The sequence below is a fragment of the Drosophila eugracilis genome, unplaced genomic scaffold (assembly GCF_018153835.1).
Source record: "Drosophila eugracilis isolate 14026-0451.02 unplaced genomic scaffold, ASM1815383v1 contig_1724, whole genome shotgun sequence".
In the NCBI taxonomy this organism is placed as follows: domain Eukaryota; kingdom Metazoa; phylum Arthropoda; class Insecta; order Diptera; family Drosophilidae; genus Drosophila; species Drosophila eugracilis.
Genome location: NW_024572560.1, coordinates 158,949 through 165,452, shown reverse-complemented (window position 1 = coordinate 165,452; position 6,504 = coordinate 158,949).

The following is a 6,504-nucleotide window of genomic DNA, read 5'->3' as shown; positions in this document are numbered from 1 at the left end:
TTCCCGACTCCTAAAAATATTGTAAAGGATAATAACCATTTGGGAGCTTGGAGCGGCAACAACGGCTGCTCCAACTAAAAGAACGAGAATAATGAATCAATAGGAATATACACACAAATCGATTTGGTTACCACTGGATGGGATGCGAGGACTGGACTGCGTATATTACATGGCGACCGTGACGGCGATGGACGGACATCTAAGGACTTAACATAGGAACAAAATAAAAAAACTACAAAAACTCGCAATTTGCCAAAAAAAAAAGAAACAAGAAACAAGAAATTTAGAATTTTTAAATGCGAAAAAAAAATGGAAATTTTTCTGTACCGCAGTGAGTAGAGTGTGATGTGTGCAAAATTGTGTGCTGAATTATTCAAGCTACTAAATAGCGGAAGTAAATTAAGATGAGACAACTCGGTGAAAATTCATGCCGAAGATAAACACATAAAAAAAAATTCTTAATCAAAGAAAAAGTCAAGCCACAGCCACACGCTGCAATTAAAAATATCGCAAAAAATAATCCGAAATTACCGCCACCGCTGAAAAAGGAAATACCAAAGCTAAAGAAGAAGTGCCCACACGACTGCGAGGGACCACTCTGCTCGCCCTATTGCAAGATTACCTGTGGAACCAAGGCCGGAAAGAAGACCGATAGCGCTTCCTAGAGCGCACATAATTATCTTATCCATGCACCTGTGAAGCCAGCACCGGTGCCCCATAAAAAATTCAACAACCTGCAGCCAGCACAAGCCAGTCTGACGACCTAAGAAAGGAGACCGGCAGCGCTTCCTAGAGCGCACATCATATTTTTTTTCTCCATGCACTGCGTTGCATATTTATACCCGTTACTCGTAGAGTAAACCGGTACAATAGATTCGTTGAAAAGTATGTAACAAATAGAAGGAAGCATTTCCGACCCTATAAAGTATATATATTCTTGATCAGGGTCAATAGCGAAGTCGATTGAGCCATGTCCGTCTGTCCGTCCGTCCGTATGAACGCTGAGATCTCAGGAACTATAGCAGATAGAAAGTTGAGATTAAGCATGAAGATTCTTGACATGGCTCAATCGACTTCGCTATTTATCCTGATCAAGAATATATATACCTTATAGGGTCGCAAACGCTTCCTTCTATCTGTTACATACTTTTCAACGAATCTAGTATACCCTTTTACTCTACGAGTAACGGGTATAAATATTCAATTAAAAAAAAATATTTTAAAAAACCCGGCTTGATCAACCGACATAAAATTTTTATATAATTACTTTATTATTTACATTGAAAATATATATATAATTACTTTATTATTTACATTAAAAATATATAGATATTTGCTTTATTATTTACATTAAAATGCCAATATTAACATGAAAAAAAAAATTAAAAAAAAAAAGTTTTAAACTACAAAGAAAATTAAATTTTATATTTTATATAAATTTCAAATTTTATATGAAAAAAAGAGAAAGTTTAATTAAAGTAATTCTTTTCAATATTTCAATTTTAGATTTTAAAACCTTTAAAAACAATAAATTAAAATAACTCCACTACATGACGTTATTTTCAAAAAGAGTGAGATGTAATATGCACATATGCCATACATATCGAGTGTACACAGTGATTACCAATTGTATCGAGTGTACTTTGGCACTTATGTGGCAGCAACACTTTGTGTAGCCACAACAAATTACAATAAACAAAACAAACTCAAGTGAGCGCGTAATATGATCGGCCACTTGTGAATTCGGCTAAGTCAGCATATGCAAGCTGACCGCCAGTGCCCTATGCATGCTATGCTATCTCTCACTCTAAAGTATTTACGTAAGACAAGCATGCATGTCCATTGTCACCTAAGCATAAGCATATACATATAAGAAATATATAATGCAGCCGCGCCTTTGCCGGCTCTACCGGTAGCGCAGTGCGCGTTGAACTTATGTACTTAGGGTAAGAGAACATTTTGACTTAAAATAAAAGAACATTATAAAACCTACACTCAAACTGCACTGGCGTGCAAGTCTATTCATTTCTTAAAACATAACTTGAAGTATTCCATTATTGATGTCTACAACATAACTTGGAAACACCTTCAACTTACAACATAACTTGGAAACACCTTCAACTTACAACATAACATGGACATACCTTCAAGTTACAACGGCATACTATAATTAAGTCCTGTAGAATTAGAAAATCGTTTACAAATTTTATATATAATAAAAATAATATAATTATTTAGAATATTACATAGAGATTAAATAAAAGCAGACTTGTGAGCCGGCAAAGCTCCCATCCCAATGCCGCTTGCCGAACGTTGCTCTTTTAACTTTCAGCGGAAAGCCTAAAAACATAAGCCTTTTTGAAACATTTGCTGACAAAGATGACACTTTGCACGATATTCAGAGCTCTTTGTGATTCTCTGCTGTCTTTTGGAGATGACTAACGTATTCATTTAATAAGGAGTACAGAGAAATTGGGCGTAGGTGGGAACAATTGGATTATACTTTGCTTCAGCTTTGGAGCGAATGTGAATCGGCTCTGGACAGGCGATACCAGCATATGGTCGCCGAAGAGGCCTCCAAGCCCAAAAATGTTCAGCTTAGCAATACTGCTCTTCTTTCGCATCCCTAAATGTACAACAGAGATTTGATTTTGCCAATTTGACCACGCTCACGCAAGAGACCCCATCCACTTCGCATATATTGCATGCGACTGTATCGGTTAGAGCTATCTTGAGCGTATTAACGAAAAGTGGACAATTTGTTTTACCTGGGTCAGAAGTAACTTTTGTGACCGATGAGCTCGATGGTCTACCTTATTTTATTCTTATATTATTTTATTGAAGAAGAATTTTGTTGAGAATTTTGAATGAGATCGCTAGATTCCCTGAATGAGCAGATGAGTAGCGCCTTTAATTTCCTCAACGGTTAGCGGTCCCTTATGCCTTACACAACCCTTGCTGGGCGTTTAAAGAAACCAATATATGTACCCGAAAATACTGTGAATTCTCCGAATAGACAAACTTGCTCGTATGCCAAATATCAAGGTATTAATCTCCTCAAATTTAACATCCAAAACAAAATCTGAAAAAATGCCGACCACCAAGACAATAGTTAGTGGACCCTGTAAAGTCAAAGCCGCGAAAGACAACAACAGCAACAAGACAAGGGCCAACAATCCGTTGCTCTTAATAACGCGAACATAGCTAGCGGCCCATTTAAAATTTACACAGTATACTGCCCTTCTCTATAACTATTCAAGAGCAATACACTCGGCTGGTTCACAAGTAACTTTTGTGACCGATGAGCTCGCTCAGAGACTACTCACCAAAAGAGAGGGCGTGGGTATGAGTTTGCGGGACATTGGTAAAACTAATGCCCAAGCAATAGTGGAGTTGTGAATAGGAAGCAGGAGGTTGTCGTCCAATTTTTATGTTTTAAAAAATTCTTCTGGTAATCATCCGGATCAAGCGGTGAGCACCAGTGGGTGGAGGGTGCCTGAAAATATTCAATTCAATCCAATCCAGATCCAATCTTCTTCAAGCACCAAAAACTTGACATGCTTATCGCGCATATTGATTCTTTGAAACTCTGTCGAGGTGATGTGCATCTCTGTGTCAAACCGGAGTTCCGGCCACAGTCTAAGTCCTTCGCGGAGCATTTCCTCGACGCCACCCTGCAGAGGGTGTGTCTGTGGAGCCTTGTCGCCTAACTCTAAAGTCCATACTTGTGAGCAGCAACATTGTGAACAACACTTTAGGAAAAATACTCAAAGAATGTCGTCCGGGAGATTACCGGTTCGTCGGCCGTCGGTCGTTCTGACCCGACGTTGCGAAACATAGATTATTCGCTTAAAGGGAGATTGCCCAAGATCCTCCTTTAAAAGAAATGTATTTGGATCTGGAGGAATATGTATCAATGGGCCACATGTCTTCTAAAGTTGATAAAATTCTAGATGGTCTACCTTATTTTATTCTTATATTATTTTATTGAAGAAGAATTTTGTTGAGAATTTTGAATGAGATCGCTAGATTCCCTGAATGAGCAGATGAGTAGCGCCTTTAATTTCCTCAACGGTTAGCGGTCCCTTATGCCTTACACAACCCTTGCTGGGCGTTTGAAGAAACCAATATATGTACCCGAAAATACTGTGAATTCTCCGAATAGACAAACTTGCTCGTATGCCTGTAGCGTGTAACGGTCTTCGGCGCTTTTCCGAAAGGATTTGTATATGCGAGGGCACGCTATAGAGTCCGGCTCTAGCTCGGCGGCTTTGGGGATGGAGGTCTTGCTTCATACAAATCCTAACACGGCCACATTTTAATATCAAATAAAGTCCAGAATTGAGCGTGCTGGCGACAAGATAGATAGCTAGATACTAAACCGGGAGAACGGAAGAATTAATTCGACGCGTAAAAGATAGATTTAGAAAGAAAGAGAGAGGAGAGAAGTAGAAAGTTTGCGATGCCACAGATGTAAATAGGCTCGCGTACTGCCCACCCTACCTTTGGCCACAGTCCGATAAAGCAATGCTTTAGTGACCCTTTAGAACACCCTACAACCGTGGAGTCATCAGCTCAGTTCAAACAGAAGATATTTCAATTCATTATACGATTTAATTCAGAATAAAACTAACAAAAAATTTGGCTATGACTAATGAAGTGTTTTGCATTATTCCTAAATGTTTGCTTGCATAAAAAAAATATCCTAATTATATGAGAGGGAAACTTATATGTAAAATTTATAAAAATAAAAATTAATATGTAAATGTTCCAAGAAATATGGGTATATATATAATATAATACAATTTGGTAAAAGTAAATATCAATATGAAGGTGATAATAAATTTTAAATGAGGGTATTAAAAATATGATAAAAATTTAAAATTCATAAGGATAGAGTATCCGTTAGTCACCACTTTAATTAAATTAAATTAAATCATTTAAATGAAATTCGTGCTCTTGTTAGTTTTGTTCGTGTGGATGAATGAATTACATTTTTTTAAATTCAAAAATTCAGTGCTACTCGAGAAATTTTTCTCAGTGCATGTGTAAAAGGTAAATAAATCACTCACTGTAAGTCCATCGGCGAAAGATCGATCTCTGCTTTGGGTTGCTGTAAATGAGTTAGTGGGTTTTTGGTACACCATAGAATTTTAAAACGAACTAATTTTCGCACGAGAATTAAAATAAACGATTTAAATAAACTGATGATCATTTTTGTTTCGCGAAAATTTACAAAAAAAAAAAATTAATAATCTTCATATTCTTCGAATTCGTTTCTCTTCACTTCACTAAAAGCCTGTAATTAATTTAAATTTAAACTAAAAATTAAAACTATTGAATAATAAAAAAAATAAAATTAAAACATGTTAATAACGCTCGTGATTTGGGGGATGAAATGGTGATGAGAAAAAAAGTGATCGCCATTAGGTTGGGGCTGGTCTGCTGGGCTAGCGGTTTTTGATAATTCCCCTTTGCTCGATATTCCATAGCTGATGGGGGTCAACGCCCTTTCGCTCAACGGGTCTTGGGCAGCGTTGGGTCTCCGAAAATTCTCTTATACCATCCCTAACCTCAGTTTTCCGGCCACCAATGATTTATGAGGATGAAAATGATGATGATGATGATGATGATCTAGGATCACGGGCTAACCGGATGGGGTTTAGCCGCTTCTAATCTGGGAGCCTCCACCAGGAGGAAGAACGGCCACAATAAGTACCCTGGAGGTATTAAAAAAATATTTTTTTTATATTCACCTGACAAATTATAATACGACTGCGACGAGGTCGCGCTTTTATAACGCCGCGACGAACCAAAAAAAAAACCCACGAACCTAGGCTTAGGCTGCCCTTTTCACTGGCGCAAATGTGGTATTTGGGATAAAAATAAAACCACTTTGCACTTGCGGGATCTGGCGCTGGTGAAAATTTTAAACTCGCGGAGAGTGATATTAGCTTGCGTCGGCACTTCGTGAGGGTTTCGACAGAAAAGACCGAGAATGGATCAACCTACATTCTATTTAGGTTACCGAAACATTGCAGCTTTCCTAAGCCTCCCTGCTGCAGCTGATTCTGCGTCTTAGCCATTGGGCAACTCCCGAAGTAAAAGCTTCCCTTTAGCTATCGATTACCAAAAAAACAAAATATAAAGCCCATATAATAATTTTAGTTCTTTATTTATTTTATTGGGAAATGACTCTTCAGTCGCCGCTATAAAGCCCCCCCGAAACATTCAGGCTAGGGTATTCTATTCCTGGTACCCTAGACTGATTCCGACTGAAGAGGCGCTATTGTTTTAAGTCCTTCGCGTGATAAGTTCTTATCAATTTCCCTTGCAAATCCTCTAGCTCGTAATACACGCTTCATAGTTTCTTTCGAACCCTGGACTTAACAAAGGACGGTCCAAATTTAGCGTTGTAGCCAGACTGGAAACAGCTCTGCCTAAAATTTCTCCGATACACTTCTTGCCCTTCCTTAAAAGTCACATTTCGAGACCGCAAATTGT